Genomic DNA, 18,154 nt, shown 5'->3' with positions numbered 1-18,154 from the left:
CCACGGTGTCGTAAGATGCGGCCCGGGCTCCTTTTTGGCCGCCTGCCATATCCGCGTACCCAGACGAGGTCGGCGGCGGTGAACCGGCCAAGGGAAGGCACCCACGGCCATGAGGAGGGAGGCCGCAGAAGATGAAGTAGCGTGCGGGGCTGTCACCATGTAAGAGCTCAGCCAGGCTGTGATCGCCCATGGGGGTGAAACGGTAAGACGCCAGGAACTGGAGAAGCGCATCATCATCAGCAGAAGAAGTCAGAAGTTTCCGCATCTGAGCCTTAAATGTGCGGACCAGCCGTTCAGCCTCACCGTTGGATTGTGGATGGAACGGCGGGGCCGTGACATGAGTAACGCCGTGACGAGCACAAAAATCTGCAAAGTCGGAAGAGGCAAATTGCGGACCATTATCAGTAACAAGAGTAGAGGGGAGGCCTTCCAAAGAAAAAATGCGGGTGAGAGCACTAGTGATTGCCGCGGTGGTAGGTGACGTGCAACGGACAATGAAAGGAAAGTTAGGTTAGGCGTCAATTACAAGGAGCCAATAAGTACCTAAAAAAGGTCCCACAAAGTCAGCATGAATGCACTCCCAGGGCTTCTCAGGTGAAGGCCACGGTGACAAAGATGACTTCGGGGCAGCGGCCTGTGACGCACAAGGGCCGCAGGCAGCCACCATGTGTGCAATTTCAGAGTCAGCGCCAGGCCAGTACACATGACGGTGCGCCAGAGATTTTGTGCGAGACACACCCCAGTGCCCCTGGTGAAGGAGGCGCAAGACCGCAACACGCATAGATGCAGGTACCACTACACGCGGTGAAGCATTGTCAGTGGAGAGGAGGATAATACCATCCCTAGCCGTAAGGCGGTAGCGCAAAGTGTAGTAGTTCCGCAACGGATCAGAAGTCTTAGCGGACGGGCGATCTGGCCAACCCTCCTGAATACGGTGTAAAACCCGGGAGAGGGTAGGGTCAGAACCCGTAGCAGCTGCCAGCCTGTCCCCAGTGATGGGGAACCCGTCCACAACCCGCTGCTCGGCAACATCCAGGTGGAAACACAAAAGTTCGTCCCTATTGAATGCCTGATCAGGACCCATGGGAAGGCGAGACAAAGCATCAGCATTCGCATGTTGAGCCATTGGCCAGAAATGAATCTCATAATTGAAACGGGACAAGTAAAGAGCCCAACGCTGGAGGCGGTGTGCAGCCTTGTCGGGAAGTGACGTTGATGGATGGAACAAGGAAACAAGTGGTTTGTGATCCGTAACAAGATGAAATTTTGAGCCATAGAGAAAAACACCAAACTTATGAAGAGCATAAATAATGGCCAAAGCTTCTTTCTCAATTTGGGAATACCTTTGTTGGGCATCCGTGAGCGTTTTGGAGGCATAAGCGATGGGTTGTTCTGAACCGTCAGAAAAATGGTGTGCAAGGACTGCACCAACCCCGTATTGAGAGGCATCTGTGGCAAGAACAAGATGTTGGCCAGGTCAATAAGTAGCCAGGCATAGTCTTTAATTTCTGGAAAGCCGCGTCACATGACGCGGACCAGTGAAAAGGCACGTTTTTATGCAACAGGGGATGCAACGGCTGAGCCACCGACGCCGCAGATGGTAAAAACTTGTGATAGTATGCTACTTTCCCCAAGAAGGCCTGCAGTTCCTTAACAGATGTAGGGCGAGGAAGGGCATCGATCACAGCGACAGTGTGTTGAAACAGTTGAATACCATCGCGAGAGAGTTGGAACCCAAAGTACGTTATAGATGCCTGAAAAAATTGTGATTTCTGAAGATTACATTTAAGACTGGCAGTCTGTAAGACATTAAAAAGTGTGCAGAGATTTTGAAGATGTTCGTCAGTGGTGGAGGCAGTGACAACAATGTCGTCCATGTAATTGATACACCCAGGGACAGGGAGCAATAATTGTTCCAAGAATCGCTGAAAGAGAGCAGGGGCACTAGCAACCCCGAATGGCAAGCGTTGGTATTGATAGAGGCCGAAAGGCATGTTAAGGACCAGAAACTGCCAGGAAGCAGCATCGAGAGGAAGTTGATGATAAGCTTCTGACAGGTCAATTTTAGAAAAATACTGTCCTCCAGCGAGTTTAGTGAACAGTTCTTCAGGACGGGGCATAGGGTAAGTGTCAATGAGGCATTGAGCATTTACAGTGGCTTTGAAATCGCCACAGAGACAAATATCACCATTGGCCTTAGCAACTACAACAACAGGGGAGGACCACTCACTGGAAGTGACAGGAAGTAAGACCCCTGACGCAGTGAGACGATCCAACTCCCATTTTACCCGATCTCGAAGGGCCACAGGAATGGGCAGAGCCTGAAAAAACTTAGGCCGAGCCGTGGGTTTGAGCATGATATGAGCTTCAAAGTCGTTCGCACAGCCTAAACGGGGAGAAAAAAGGGACGAAAATGTAGTCGACAAGGAATCCAGTTGAGCATAAGGAATAGCGTCAGAGACAATATTGACAGAGTCAACTATGGAGAACCCAAAAACGCGAAAGGCATTGAAACCAAAAAGATTTTCTGCGTTGGCAGAACTCCGGAGATGGGAACTTGCCCTTCAGTATATCCTCTCTTCTCGTTATCCGCCAGGCCTCAACCTCTGCTAATTTCAAGTTGCCGCTGCTCATAGCTCACCTGTCTTTCAACAACATCTTTGCCTCTGTACTTCTGCCTCGACTGACGTCTCTGCCGAATCTCTTTGCCTTTACAAATGTCTGCTTGTGTCTGTGTATGTGTGGTTGGATATGGGTGTGTGTGCAAGTGTATACCTGTTCTTTTTTCCCCCTAAGGTAAGTCTTTCCGCTCCCGGGATTGGAATGACTCCTTACCCTCTCCCTTAAAACCCACATCCTTTCGTCTTTCCCTCTTTCCTGATGAAGCAACCGTTGGTTGCGAAAGCTAGAATTTTGTGTGTATGATTGTGTTTGTTTGTGTGTCTATCGACCTGCCAGTGCTTTCGTATGGTAAGTCACATCATTTTTGTTTTTAGATATATTTTCCTGCATGGAATGTTTCCCTCTTATTATGCGTTCAGTTAACTAAGTAGAAATCAGTAATATCTTATCTCAGTGAGGAACTTGAAACTTTCAGCACAGGTCAGGAGCATGTAGAGGTGCTCTTCCTCTACTTGAAAAGAACAGTTGACCACGCACTGAGTAGATAGGTTCCTAGTAGAACAGTTCATAATGGGATGGAACCTCCGTGGTATACAGTCACTGTAAAGAAAACTTCTAAAGGAACAGAGATTACTGCATAATAGGTGTAAAACAAAGTGTAGGATTATAGATTGAGAGACGCTGGATGAAACATGTTTGGCTGTCAAGAGAGCAATGCATGAAGCCTTCAATGACTACTGTAGCAGAATATTGTCAAATGACATTTCACAAAATCCAAATAAATTCTGGTCGTATGTAAGGGCTGTTAGTGGCAAAAAAGTTAGTGTCCAGTCCCTAGCAAGTGAGACAGGAACTGAAATTGAGGGTAGCAAAGTAAAAGCTGAAATTCTGAACTCGATTTTCAAATGTTCCTTTGCAAATAAAAACCCAGGAGAACTGACCCAATTCAATCCTCGTACACTGAAAAAATGAACGAAATAGGTATTAGTGTCAGTTGTGTTGAGAAACAGTTGAAATCATTAAACAAAGCTCCAGACCCCGATGGAATCACAGTCAGATTCTATATTGAATTTGTGGCTGAGTTATCCTCTCTTCTCACTGTAATCTATCCAGAAAACCTTACCTAGTTTTTGGAAAAAGTTACAGATCACACCCGTCTACCAGAAGGGTTGTAGGAGTGACAAAACTACCATCCAGTAGCCATGACATCAATTTGTTGTAGATTCTTAGAAAATATTTTGAGCTCAAACATAATGAGGTATCTCGAACGGAACTACCTTCTCGAATCAACCAGCATGGTTTTCAAAAATATAGATGATATGTAATCCAACTCTCACTTTTCTCACATAACTTGCTGAAAGCGTTGGATCAAGGCAACAGGTAGATTGTGTTTCTTGATTTCCTAACAGTATTTGATTCTGTTCCACACCTACACTTACTGTGAAAAGTACGATCATATGGGGTATCAAGTGAAATACGTGACTGGATTGAGGACTTTTTGATAAGAAGGACACAGCATGTTACCTTGGATGGAGAGTCATCATCAGATGTAGAAGTAACTTCAGGTGTGCCCCAGGGAAGTGTGTTGGGGACCTTGCAGTTCTTGTCCATTAATGACCTTGCTGTAAATCAGGATTTTTGCAGATGATGCAGCTATCTGTAATGAAGTGCTATTTCAGAGAAGCTGCATAAATATTCAGTCAGATCTTGATGAGATTGCAACATGGTGCAGTGATTGGCAACTTGCTCTGAATGTTTAGAAATGTATAAACTTAGTATCCTGTGACTATAATATTGGTGAGTCACTGTCGGAATCTGCCAACTCGTACAAATACCTGTGTGTAACACTTTGTAGGAATATGAAATGGCATGATCACATAGGTTCAGTTGTGGGTAAAGCAGGTTGTAGACCTTGGTGTATTGGTATAATAATGGGGAAGTGCAATCAGTCTACTAAAGAGATGCTTACAAGTCATTCGTGTGACCCCCCCCCCCCCTCCCACCCCCACTAGACTATTGCTAAAGTGTGTGGGACTTGTACCAGATGAGACTAGCAGGAGACATTGAATGTATACAAAGAAAGGCAGCATGGTCACAGGTTTGCTTAATCCATGGGAGAGTGTCACAGAGATACTGAAGGAACTGAAATGCAGACTGTTGAAGACAGGTGTAAACTATCCCAAGAAAGTGTATTAGCAAAGTTTCAGGAACTGTCTTTAAATGATTACTCTAGGGATATACCACAACCCCCCCCCCCCCCCCCCACCCCCCGCCACCACATATTGCTCTCACAGGGGTCGTGAAGATAAGATTAGAATGATTACTGCTCACACGGAGGCATTCAGACAAATTCAGACAATCATTCTTCCATGCTCCATACATGAATGAAACAGCAAGAAACCCTGATAACTGGTACAATGGGACTTACCCTGTACCATGCACCTCCTGGTGGATTGCAGATTATAAACGTAGATGTGAACTGACAGTCTTTTACATGTGCATAAGGGAAACATCTAATCACCTTTATTTTACCAAGACAAAATTTATGATTTTCTAAAGTTTCAAACCTTGACAGGAAATAATGGATTAGGCTGTCCGTAAATTATAAACTAACATTACTGTGATGATGGAAAATCTCATATAAAGACGTGAAACAAATACTAACAAAGAGATAGAGGGGCTGGCCAGTACAGCCAATAGATACACAAAACATAACAGAAAATTTACGTATCCTAGCTTTTGGAACTTTGTTCCTTCGTCAGGGAGGAGAGAGGGGAAAGAAGGGGAAGAAGAGAAAGTGGATTCAGTTACTCACAACCCAGGTTATGAAGCAACAGGGTAGAGGTAAACAGGGAGGGTAGCAAAGATGGAGGCATGGGTGTATACTCTACAGTATGTCAACATGTTGCCTTGACCTGTTTGATAACCAGGTCTGGCTCCAATTTAGTGCACACGGGACATCATCGAACAACTCCAGTGTCTCCCAAAAACAGCATTAACCATCCCTGTTTTGATGACAATGTGAAACAGGCATGGAACTTCATCCCACAAATTCATAACCAGCACAATGCATGCACGTTTGCATGCTTACATTCGGGCAGTTACACTGGATTTCAATGCATTAGTGTATCACATTTGCAATGGTGTATCTCGCACTTATATTATCCTGTGATCTTGCAATGTTAATCACTTAAATAAGTTACTTAGACATATATGTTCCTGAAATTTCATTACTCTACGTTAATTACTTTTTGGTGTTGCAAATTTTTTTTTTTTTTTTTTTTTTCAGTGTACATGATGACTACAATAATACATTATAATGTTTCTCCAGTGGTTTCAACATTAACTTTTTAACAGAAAAGATTTTGCTTACAGTTCATTTTTAAGTTAACATTTCTAAACTTTTTAACAATCCATATTAAAGCTAGCAATAGTAACTATATTAATAATTGCTACTGTAAACAGTTACACATATGGACATCAGTTTTGAATAATGGGTTTTGAGTGTAAATAATGTTTTATGTAAGTGTTTGTATTGATACTTAAAATTAAATGTCATGTAATGAATGTCCACTGTTTTGTTGGATCAAGTTATTTACGAACGCGATGTACTGTGTTCTTCCATTAGAGAATGAGACTGTATTGTTTATCGGTTTCATTACAAAATGCTAATAAGCTTTTAGTTAGAAAACCTTCTATAACTAGAATTATTAATATGAGAAAAATAGGAACAATGAAGGAACGGAAGATCAGTTGCAGAAACAAGAGTAGCTCTGAGTTGCAAGAGTGGTTGCTTTTCCCACCCATGTAATTAACTGGCATTATCACCACTATTAACTTACCGTGGTTTCACATCTCATCTGTTCATTGTTCCCCATGTCCTGCCCTTGTGTTCACCCTTCCTATTAGACCATATATGCCTCTGTTACTGTAATCGATATGTAAACAATATTTATCACGTGACCTTTTTCTGTTACAGGTTGTAATATTTGACATTGCAGCTTTTGAAAATGGAGCAGGATGTTGTGCCCTCTTTCCTATTGGAGTGTTTCTCTGTGATCAGAATTGGAGGCAGACAATTCACTTGAACTTCCATTGCTATTGTTGATGTCTTTGAATCATGTTGTTTCTTTGTGATTAATAAAAAAATTATACAATCCAATGGTTTCTTCACCTTGTCTTTAAAAATTCCAGACCTATTGTTCAAACACATATTTTGAGAGTTATGCATCTGAGCATTTTTGTGGAAAGTGCATTTCACACATACTTTCAAGATAAATTGAATAATGACCCCCATTTTGTGTGTTGGGGAAGATAATTTGATACAGCTAAATGCATATACAGGTACACACATTTGCTCGTGCCTGAGACAAAGTGAGAGTGATTCAAAGGAAGAATTCACTACTTTTTACCTAATTTCTGAATAACTCATACTTTCGTCAGAAATGTCACAATGCAAAGTTGATTAGATAAAGGGACAAAAATGAGAGCAAAATATAATTTGAATATCAGAAAAAATAACCAATTAGTGTTTGTGTAATACTTTACGGCAAGCCTAAAATTAATTTTTAAGCATTGGGATATCTGGGATGGAATAACAATAATATGGAATAGGATAGCTTTCTGCTCCCCACCTAGAGGAGACACTGAGTGGCAGACTGGCACATTGAAGGAAGATTTTTAGATATTAGAAAGTATGGGACAGTCCTCATCTAGCAGGTGTGGTGGTGTGAGGCCGGGGTGGGAGCAGGTAAAGGCCTAGATATGTGAGACAGAGAGACTAGCAAAGGTTTAGGTAACGGGGTTTACAGGAGTGAAGAATATGTCGCAGCTAGAGTTTCTAGGCTTCGTTCCTGTGGCCCCACACCTCAATGCCCTCCCCTGCTCCCATTCCAACCTCACACACTATTACGTCCCCCTAGTACACTTCTCTCTGTCTGTCCACCTCCACACTCCCAACCAGCAGAGACTCCCTATGCTGAGGTGGGCTCTGTCCATTAGATTACACTCGTAAGATGAAAATAAACATTATGCAGCATGAAAGAATTATCTGTGTGGGATGGAAATATGTAGATGTGATGTACGTGCACAGACAAAAAAAAAAATAAATAAATAAATAAATAAATAAAATAAAAATTACAATGTCAGAAAAATTGAATGATTTATTCAAGAGAAAGAGCTTCACAAATTGAGCAAGTTGGTCCACCTCTGACTCTTGAGCAAGTTTGTCATTGATAGATTTGTTGGATGTCCTACTGAGGGACATCAAGCCAAATTCTATCCAAGTGGCACATTGTATTGTCTAAATCATGAGCTGGTTGGGTGGCCCTGCCCATAATGCCGCAGACATACTCAGTTGGGGAGAGATCCCGTGACCTAGCTGGCGAAGATAAGGTGTGGCAAGTATGAAGACAAATTGTGTGTGGGCAGGCATTATCTTGCTGAAATGTAAGCAAATGATGGCTTGTTATGACGAGAAACAAAATGGGGTTTATAATATCGTCAACAGATGTCTGTGTTGTAATGGTGACACAGATGACAACCAAAGAGGTCCTGTTATGAAAAGAAATGGCACAGTAGACCATCAGTCCTCGTTTGGCTGTATGGCAGCCAGCAGCCGGGTTGGTATCGCACTGCTATCTGGTGTGTCCCCAGGCACGTCCCTGGTCTGGAATTGCATTGACTGGAATATAATTGGCTTCAGTGATGAGTCCCACTATGAACTGAGCCTCAATGATCATCACAGATGCGTCTGAAGACGCCCCAGACGGTGGGATACCACCGTGAATGCCACATCCCATATGGTCCAACTACCAGGACTGATGATCTGGGGTGCGATTTCTTTTCGTAACAGATCACTTTTGGTCAACAGACAACTATGCTGTAAGGGTGACATGGATGTCACCCCTACAGCATAGTTGTCTGTTGACAATACTGTACATCCTATTTTGTTTCCCTTCTTGGCAAGCCATACATTGCTTACATTTCAGCAAGATAATGCCTGTCTGCACACAGCTTGTCCTCATGCTTGCCAAACCCTACCTTGGCCAGCAAAGTTGCTGGATCTCTCCCCAATTGAGAATGTAAGGAGCATTATGGGCAGGGCCGTTAGACCACCTCGGGATTTTGACTATCTACAGTGACATTTGAATAGAATTTTTCATGATGTCCCTCTGTTGGACAGCCAACAACTCTATCAGCCAGAGCCAAGCTTGTATAAGGGCCAGAGGTGGACCATCTCATCCAATTTGTGATGTTCTTTCTCTTGAATAAATCATCCAGTTTTTTCTGAAACTGTAATTATTTTTCTGTCTTCACATGTATGTCACATTTACTGATTTCAGCCCTATTTGGTATTTCGATAATTCCTTCAGTACCTAAGTGTTTTTTTGAGTATATAGTACCTGACAGTTTCTTTTTTTTTTCAGTATGCTTGTCTGCTGCCCATTGCCTGCTCTAACTGGTGAGTAGCAATCTGTCCTATTTCATATTGTTAGAATTATCTTTTGACACTCAATATTTATGATGCAAGCAAACTGTTATTGCCACTTGACATGATGGTGAATGGTACTCTGTTAGCCATTGGCACAAATGGATTGACATGATAAAACAAGGGTCCACAGCTATTACAAACTTTTTGAATGTGATAAATACAGCTTACTGCTGTCAATACTTCTGTTAATTACATTTTTGATCGTTTGTTATTTTCAAGCATACATGTCAGGTGCTACGACACCTTTGAATTACTGCAAATGGACAAAGATGACCAGACTCATTTCTCTTCAGTAGAAACAACTATTGACAAGAGAAGAAACTTAATGTCATTCAAATCTACTTTTTCATTGGTAGAGATCTTTCACTCATGGGATTAGCAGCAGAGATTAAAAAGAAGCAGCAGCAAACAGATCCAAGGCATCCATTGTTTGGAACTCATGTTCTTCCATCACAACTCCTTATAATAGTATCAGCTCTGGAGAACTAAGTCCCAATTCATTTTCTTGTAACAAAATAGATTGCCATTACCTTGCAGTTAAAAATGGGAAGCTTTACATGAATGTCCTACATGCAGTTTTTTTATACTTGTGCTCTTTGAGTTCCTGTCCTAGAATACATTAAAATATTAAAAAATGTGTAAATTAATCTTTGAAACAATCCAAACCTTTCAATGGAAACCAGGAAAGACTTAGAAACATTATCATTAAAAAAAAAAATCAAGGAAAGATAATGTAAGGAACCATCAGGGAAAGTCTGCTGTACCCTTCCTGTTGTGTACTGTGTTATTGTTATTCTTAATTTTTTAAAATTTGATAATGGCCATTAAAGACCATGCAGAATAGCAATTGCACATTACTAGAAGCTGCCTTTGCATTCTTCCTCCAACAGCCCGTTGTATTTGCTCAGTGTAGAAGCCTTTAAAGTTGTAACTCTGGTCGGTCTGAGACGCCGCCCAGATTTAATCCAGCCTGTCAAAGATCCCTTTGTCATTCCCCTGAACTACGTCAGAAACTTAAAGGTTGTTACCAAGAGTATTAAAAATCTGTTTTGTCAACCTGACCTTCAAACTTTCGTCTTCCTGGCTCGACTGGTGCAGGCAGTATTACACTGCTGAAAGATGACATCGCTGTCGGGGAAGACATCAAGCATGAAGGGACACAGGTGATTCACAGCTGTCGGCATGTCTTTGATTACTACATGCAAGTGCAGGAGAATGTCTCCCAAGCATAATGCTGCTCCCACCAGCCAGCATCCGTGGTGTGCTGCACATTTGGAGCTGCCATTCACCTCAATGATGGTTTTTGTGGAGACACCTATCAACCTAGTGTAGCAAAAATGGGATTCACCCAAAGAGCCAACATTTCCATTGATTGATGGTTTAATCCGAATGGTCCTGTGCCCACTGCAATCACAAGTGATGATGTTGTTGGGTAGACATGTGAACATGTAGGAGTGGTCTGCTGCGGAGATCCGTGTTCCAGAATTTACAATGAACAGTGTGCTATGGAACACTTGTGCGTGCACTAGCATTGTGCTCTTTCAGCAGAGTTGCTACAAATCACCGTCTATCCTACATTGCAGCCAGACATGCCGCCAAACCCCAAGTACTGTGAAGAGTCATGGATGTCTAACCATTTAGCACCTAGTGATAGATAGCACATGAACATTTGACCAGCATTGCCGCTTTTGAGATGTGTGTCACAGGCTTAGCATAATAATAATCTGCCATATATCAAAATCACTTATCTCAACTGATTTCCCCATTTGCAGCCCATATCTTACCTAAGTGAGCCCCCACCCCCCTCTGCTCTATTTACATATTTTTGTTACCGCATCACATGCCCGCAATGCCACCAGGCAGCATCCAACTTGCAGTGGGCAGTGGTCATAATGTTTTGGCTAATAAGTGTACATTAAGGATCTGACAGCCAATGTGGCCAGCACTATGAGGCTGTTTGCTGATGACACTATTGTGTATGAGCAAATGTCGCCATTGAGTGACTATAGGAGGATATAAGATGACTTAGACAAAATTTGTGATTGGTGAGATGAATGGAAGCTTACTGTAAATATAAAAAAAATGTAGGTTAATGCAGATGAGAAGGAAAAAAAATCCCATGATGTTTGAATACAGCATCAGTAGTATGCTGCTTGACAGTCACGTCAATTAAATACCTAGGCATAATGTTGCAAAGCAGTAAGACATGAAACAAGCAAAATTGGTTGTAGGGAAGGCAAATGGCCAAATAGGTTTATTGCAAGAATTTTAGGAAAGTGTAGCTTATCTGTAAAGGACACAACACTAGTGTGACCCATTCTTTAGCATCGCTTGAGTGTTTGGGATCTGCATGACATTGGATTAAAGGAAGACATTGAACCAATTCAGAGATTTATCACCAGTAAGTTTGATCAGCACATAAGTATTATAGAGATGCTTCATGAACTCAAATAGGAACCCCTGGAGGGAAGATGATATTCATTTCACAAAACACTATTTAACTATTTAGGTACCTCGTACTTGAGGTTGACTGCAGGATGATCCTACAGCCACCAATTTACAATTAATGTAAAGGCCACAAGGACAAGAGAAATTAGGGCTTGTACAGAGGCATATAGACTATTGCTTTTCCTAGCACTATTTGTCAGTGGAACAGGACAAGAAATTACTAAGGTGGCTTGTGGGGTATGTACGTAATTTTAATCAGCATGATAGATACATTTTTGTACATGTTTACTTTCAAGGAACTTTGTTGTGCTGTTCTTTTTTAATAAAAACAAATACAAAGCTCGTGTGGGGTATGTACATAATTTTAATCAGCATGATAGATACATTTTTGTACATGTTTACTTTCAAGGAACTTTGTTGTGCTGTTCTTTTTTTAATAAAAACAAATACAAAGCTCGTGCTTATTCACTCCATTCCTGGCTGATGAAAGTATCTAATGTAATTATCATCTTTCTCATGTTCCCAGTACCTCGGAAACTCTCTGTCAATTGTATTTCTTTTTATTTGGCATTTATGGCGTGGACATCTTGGAATTCACGAGCATCTATTCTGTTATCAGAAACATTACATTCTCTTCAGACCATTCTGCTGCTCAAAGATCTTGAGTTGAAGACAAAAGTTCACTGATGAAACACCAGAATTTAGCTCTTTCTCTCCTGCTCTCACCAATGCAGAGATGATGGAGACTTCGTTTGACAGTTCATCAAAGGACTGATAATGGGCAGAACATGAGTGAACACCTGTGAATGCTAACCAAATGCAACAGAATGGTGTCTGCTTGTGCTCAGCTACTGTTCAGAGCCATAGATAATTCTTGTTCATTTGTGTCCGCTCCAGTGAAAAATGTGTTTCAGACCTGCAGTCCAGTCTTTTAAGTTTAGCAGGCAGATGGATCGGTCATGTTTTGGGCCAGTATGGTATACAGATGTCTGACACATCTCATTTCTAATAAGGCTATTTGAGGGCTGTGCAATATGATGATAGGATCCTCGAACCTACTGTCCTGTCATATAGTCGACATTTGGATGATCATTGGTTGTGTTTCAAGATGACAATGCACAAGTACACCATGGGATACGAATGATGGAGGAAATCAAAGTCAAAATGAGGGCAGCTCAGTCTGTATTATTGTAAAATATTAGGAGAGAGAGAGTCACAGACATGATATGCGAGTTGAGATGGTAATCACAAAAAGAAATACTTTTTTGCTGTGGCAAGATCTTTTCACAAAATTCCAGTCTCCAACTTCATCCTCCAAATGCAAAAACATTTTAATTTTCATAGCACTCACCTTCATAGGGAAAAATGATCGTTATAATAAAACACAAGAAATCAGAGATCACACAGAGCGATTTAAGTGTTACTTTTCCCCACACATTGTTCAAGAGTGGAACGGTAGAGAAACAGTATGGAAGTGGTTTGATAAATCCTCTGTCAGGCACTGAGCTGTGAAATGCAGAGTAGTCATATAGATGCAGACATTTCATATCCCATAAGCACGGTGGTTGTGGAGGTCTAGTGGGTAGCGCACTAGACTCCAATCAGGAGGTCCTGGGCTCGATTCCCCATAAAACATAAAAGGTGGGGAATTTTCCTTGTTCCAGTGACTGCAGGATGGCCCCCAGGTGACGCCAACCTGCTATCAGGTGACTCCTGGGGATATTTCCCAGGGGTAAAAGGAAGCTGGGGTGATAGGCCATTAACCCTCTCCCTCCTAGTGCCACAGTGAACAAAGGCTGCACCCTACCTGCTGTCAGGACAACAGCCCAGTCACTGCCTGTCATCATAGACCTTACTTTTACTTTTATGTTGTATGCATCTGAACAATTACTTTAACACAGAACAAATACGGAAATGAACAAGACCAGAATAATTAACATATTCTGTTGGATTTTCTGTTGCGGCTATATCATAAATTAAACAACAGCAGAAAGACATCTTCAATCAATTCTCTAAAATTCATGACATAAAAGTATTGTATAAATCATTAAAACTCTACTGTACTCTATCGAAATTGTAATACTCCTGGGTAGATGCCAACGTTAGCATGCAGCTAGAGCCAGTGTGGACATGGTTTTTAGGCTGTTGTCCACATCCGACTAGATGAATAGCAGACTGGTATGCACACCCCACATCAGTTACATGATCCTCAAACATTTTGAAAACATTCTCACACTTTCACACACGATAATATTAGATACATACAGATACAGGGTACATAACTTTCACTCTGGTGTGGGTTGGAAGGGGGGGGAGGGGGGGGGGGGGAGGTGGCATGGAAAGGGCATCTGGCCACAATTTACCACTAATACTGCCAAATCCACATTAACATGCTGAGACTGTGATAGCAGGGGATAAAGACTAAGAAAAAGAAAAAGTAAAATGTATCAAAGTTGTGAGGTAAAAGTCTGTGCCCACTGCCAGAAGAAAATTCACTCTAGATTTAATGTTGCAACAGTGCATATGGAGTACATGAAATGATCACATTTACAGATCAATACTGCAAATGCTTCTCAGCTAGCATGTATCGACCCGTGCCAAAACACACACATTAGTACGTGGTGTAGCCCTCACTGGTGACAATGCAGGCACTGACTACGGCATTCAGTCGATAGTACAGATGGCAAAAACTGTCCTGAGATAAATTATGTCACACATGCTCAATCTGTTCAGATAGTTATGTAAGAGTTGTTGGTTGACAAGTTGCATGAGTCACTTCTCATCCCATGTTCCCACATGTGCTCAGTTGGAGACAAACTCGTAGAACATGCTGGCCCGGGAAGTCACTGCTCATCTTTCTGAGAACACTGAGTTTCATGGGCAGCGTGTGGGTCCTCACTATACTGTTGGAACAGTACATTACCTTCCAGTTACAAGAATGCAAAAATAACAGGTGTAACATCATTCTGCATGTACCAAGTGCAGAAACACCACAGATGAATGAGAGTTGTAGTTTATCGCACCACAGACCATAAGGCCTGGGGTGGGGCCACTGTATCTTGGGCAAATGCACTCTACAAGAGAGTGCTCACCAGATTTATGTCATTTGCTGATACGACCATCACTTGTGTGTGAGCGGAATCTGCTTTCATCACTTACAACCATGGCGTGCCATGCCATCCTCAAAGAGATCCTCTAATGGCACCACTCGAACCATGCATGTCAGTGCTGAGGCACGATTGGAAGACAGGATAGATGTGTGCACGTCCGTAACGCAACTGGCAATAACTGCTTCGCAACAGTTTGTGTTGACACATCTGGGGCTCACAAGACCTTTTATCTGTGCTGTGGTAGCCGTACGATCTGCAACTGCTGCCCTTTCAGTACAACAATCCTAGTGAGCATCTGTGCTGTGTGGATGTCCAGAACCTCGATTACGTGTGTGAGAATGTTTACGTGACTACTGATACTAGCAGCGTTGCATAACTGATGCAGCACATCCAACTTGTGTGGAAATTCCCCCGAAAGCACCATCCTGCCACTCGGAAGCCCACAATTTTACCCCTTTTTAAACTGACTCGTTGGCTATAAGAATCACGAGTGTGCCTTCCTGGCATGGTTGCCTGCTTGCTTCACATGTCTGCATCACACTGGCTGTGAGCATTTCCTATTAAAGGGTAGACACATATAGCACTCTGATAGCTATGCCATTACACTATCTGTTGGCGGATGACACTGAAACCATTGCCAGTACATCTACTACTCCCAGGTGACATACGTTGTCATCGGAACAAAATTGACATTGTATTTCCAGGTGTACAATATAAGCTGTATCAGCAGAAATATGTGACTAAAAAGATGCTAGCCTTACATTATTCTTGCACATTATCATTATCTTTGATGTTAATATGACAAGAAACATGAAAAATGCAATATCGAAAGTGAAGTTCATGGGAGAGATCTATGAACTGTTCAAAGTAAAGACAGGAGTGAGGCATGAGGAGAAAATAATCAGGACATGGGACAAAAGAGACAGATGGGTGAAGACTGAACCGTCGCCCTCCAAGTGCCGTGCCAAACAAAGAAAGTTGATGATTGAAATTTTAAGAACCTGCTCCAGCAAAATGCTTTTGCTTTATTGACTGCCACCCTAATTCGCATGCGATATCTGTGGCATGCACTTTCCTGTTTGCTAATAATACAAAATGAGCTGCCCTTCTTTGAACTTTTAAATGATGTCCTCTGTCAGTCCTATCTGGTAAGGATCCCACACCATGCAGAATACTCCAAAAGAGGACTGACAAGTATAGTTGTAGATAGTCTCTTTAGTAATCCTAATCTTCTAAATGTTTTACTATTAAATCACAGTCTTTTGTTTGCTTTCCCACCGCATTATCTATGTGAGCATTCCAATTTAAGTTATTTGTAAATGTAATTCCTAAGTATTCAGTAGACTTCACAGCCTTTAGATCTGCGTGAATTATCGTGTAACCAAAATTTAGTAGATGCCTTTTACTACTCATGCGGATGACATAACAATTTTTATTATTTAAGGTCAGTTACCACTTTTTGCATCATATGGATAGGTAGCCTAAATCATTTTGCAGTTCATTTTGATCATCTGATCGCTTTACAAGACAGTAAATGATTTGCAAGACTGTAAATGATAGCATCATCTAAGAGGACTGCTCAGATTCTCTCTTAAATTGTTAATGAATATCAGCAACAGCAGGTGGTCTATAACACTTCCTTGAGGAATGTCAGATATCACTTCTGTTTTACTTGACGATTTTCCATCAATTAATATGAACTGTGACCTTTCTGACAGGAAACCACACATCCAGTTGCACAACTGAGACAATACACCATAGGCACACAATATGATTAGAAAATGCTTGTGAGGAACTGTTTCAAAAAGTCTTCTGGAAATCTACAAATATGGAATCAATTTGAGATCCCCAGTCGACAGCACTTATTACTTTGTGTGACTAAAGAGCTAGCTGTGCTTTAAAAGGTCGATATTTCTGAATCTATCTTGGCTATTTATCAATGAATCATTATCTTTGAGATAATTCAAAATATTCAAACACAATATATGTTCCAAAATCCTAATGCAAATCAACATTAGTGATATGAGTCTGTTATTTAGTAGATTACTCCTCTTTTCTTTCTTGAGCATTGGTGTGACCTGAGCAACTTTTCAGTCTCTAGGTATGGATCTTTATCAAATGAGCGGCTATATATGATTTCTAATGGAGCTATTGTATCAGCATTCTCTGAAAGAAACATAATTGCTTTATGACACTGAGGAGAGCTACTACTAAGTTACTCACAGTTGCAGATGTTCTTGATTTGAATACTGCAATATTTACTTTGTTGTCTTTGGTGAAGAAATTTCAGAAATCCGTGTTTAGTAACCCTGCTTTAGTAGCACTGCCATCAGTAACATTACCACAGCTATTGCACAGTGATGGTATTGGTTGTGTCTTGACATTGGTGTACTACACATTCAACGTGAACCTCTTTGGATTTTCTTCCAGATTTCAAAACGAAGTTTCACTATGGGAACTATTAAACACATCTTGCACTGAAACCCACCCTAAGTTTCGAGCTTCAGTAAAACATTGCTAATCTTGGAGATTTTGCATTCTTTTAAATTTTGACATGCTGTTTTTCATTGCTTCTGCAGCTGAGTTTTGACATATTTTGTGCACCACCCTTTTAATTTATTTGGTATCCTTTCAATTTATTTGGTATATATCTCTTAATTGATGTCGATACTATTTCTCTGAATTTAAACCATCTCTGGTCTACACTTACATAGTCAGACTTGAAGGAGTAGAGACTTAGTAGAGACCGTCTTCTTGGAAGGCATCAAGTTAATTTTTATCTGCTTTCTCATTAAATGCCTTATTGTGTAGGGCAGGAAATTAATAGAGATAAGGCAAACAGAATGTGCAAAGTAAGTGGAAATTACTCGTCTCTTCCCCGATTACAGTGCAATAGAAGATATTACAAGATGTTGACAGATTGCCATATCTCGGTAGCTTTATATGTAATAATGAGGTCACAGATGCAGAAATCACCAGCAGAACTGGAAAATCGGTCCATATGGCAATTAGGTCTGTAATATGTCAACAAAGCTTTGACTGTACTCCTTTATCGTTTATATGTGTGAGACTTGGAAAATGTCAGTAAAATCAGCACACAGTCTCCATATTTTTCACCAACAATGCTATAGATGAATTCTGAAGATGTTAACCCAACCAAGTTACAAACGATGAAGTGCTGAGAATACGAGGTCTACACAGCCTGCACAAACTTAATGTTGAAAGAAGACTGAAGATTGCAGGTTATGTTCTACGCATGTAAGGTGGAAGAATCCCAAAATCAACACTGTTGTGGAAATCAATGGACAGATACAGATGTACAGGAAGACCTGTTAACACCTGGAACTTTTGCAATGAATCTTCAATGCATGGACACAAACTTGGAGGAAGGTGAGAACTTGGCAGCTGATCGAGTGAACTCTGTGAAACCTGTTCCTTGTATGGTACACAGTAAATCTGAGTAAGTTAGTAAGTAAGTAAG

General features: G+C 41.3%; 2 protein-coding genes across 2 annotated transcripts in view; both read left to right on the top strand.

The window, feature by feature from the left end:
- The window catches only part of LOC126483669 (cyclic pyranopterin monophosphate synthase-like), a 79,314-nt gene extending 72,530 nt beyond the window's left edge, over window positions 1-6,784 (top strand). Inside the window, exon 4 of the mRNA XM_050106733.1 lies at window positions 6,602-6,784. The gene's annotated coding sequence lies outside the window, so the exon portion shown is untranslated. The remainder of the gene's footprint in view (window positions 1-6,601) is intronic.
- LOC126483668 (molybdenum cofactor biosynthesis protein 1-like) overlaps window positions 1-18,154 on the top strand; it is a 324,074-nt gene that overhangs the window by 218,421 nt on the left and 87,499 nt on the right. The window lies entirely within an intron of this gene.

This window comes from Schistocerca serialis, chromosome 6 (assembly GCF_023864345.2).
Source record: "Schistocerca serialis cubense isolate TAMUIC-IGC-003099 chromosome 6, iqSchSeri2.2, whole genome shotgun sequence".
Lineage (NCBI taxonomy): Eukaryota > Metazoa > Arthropoda > Insecta > Orthoptera > Acrididae > Schistocerca > Schistocerca serialis.
The sequence above is the reverse complement of the archived record's forward strand: the minus strand, read 5'-3'. Positions and strand labels throughout refer to the sequence as shown.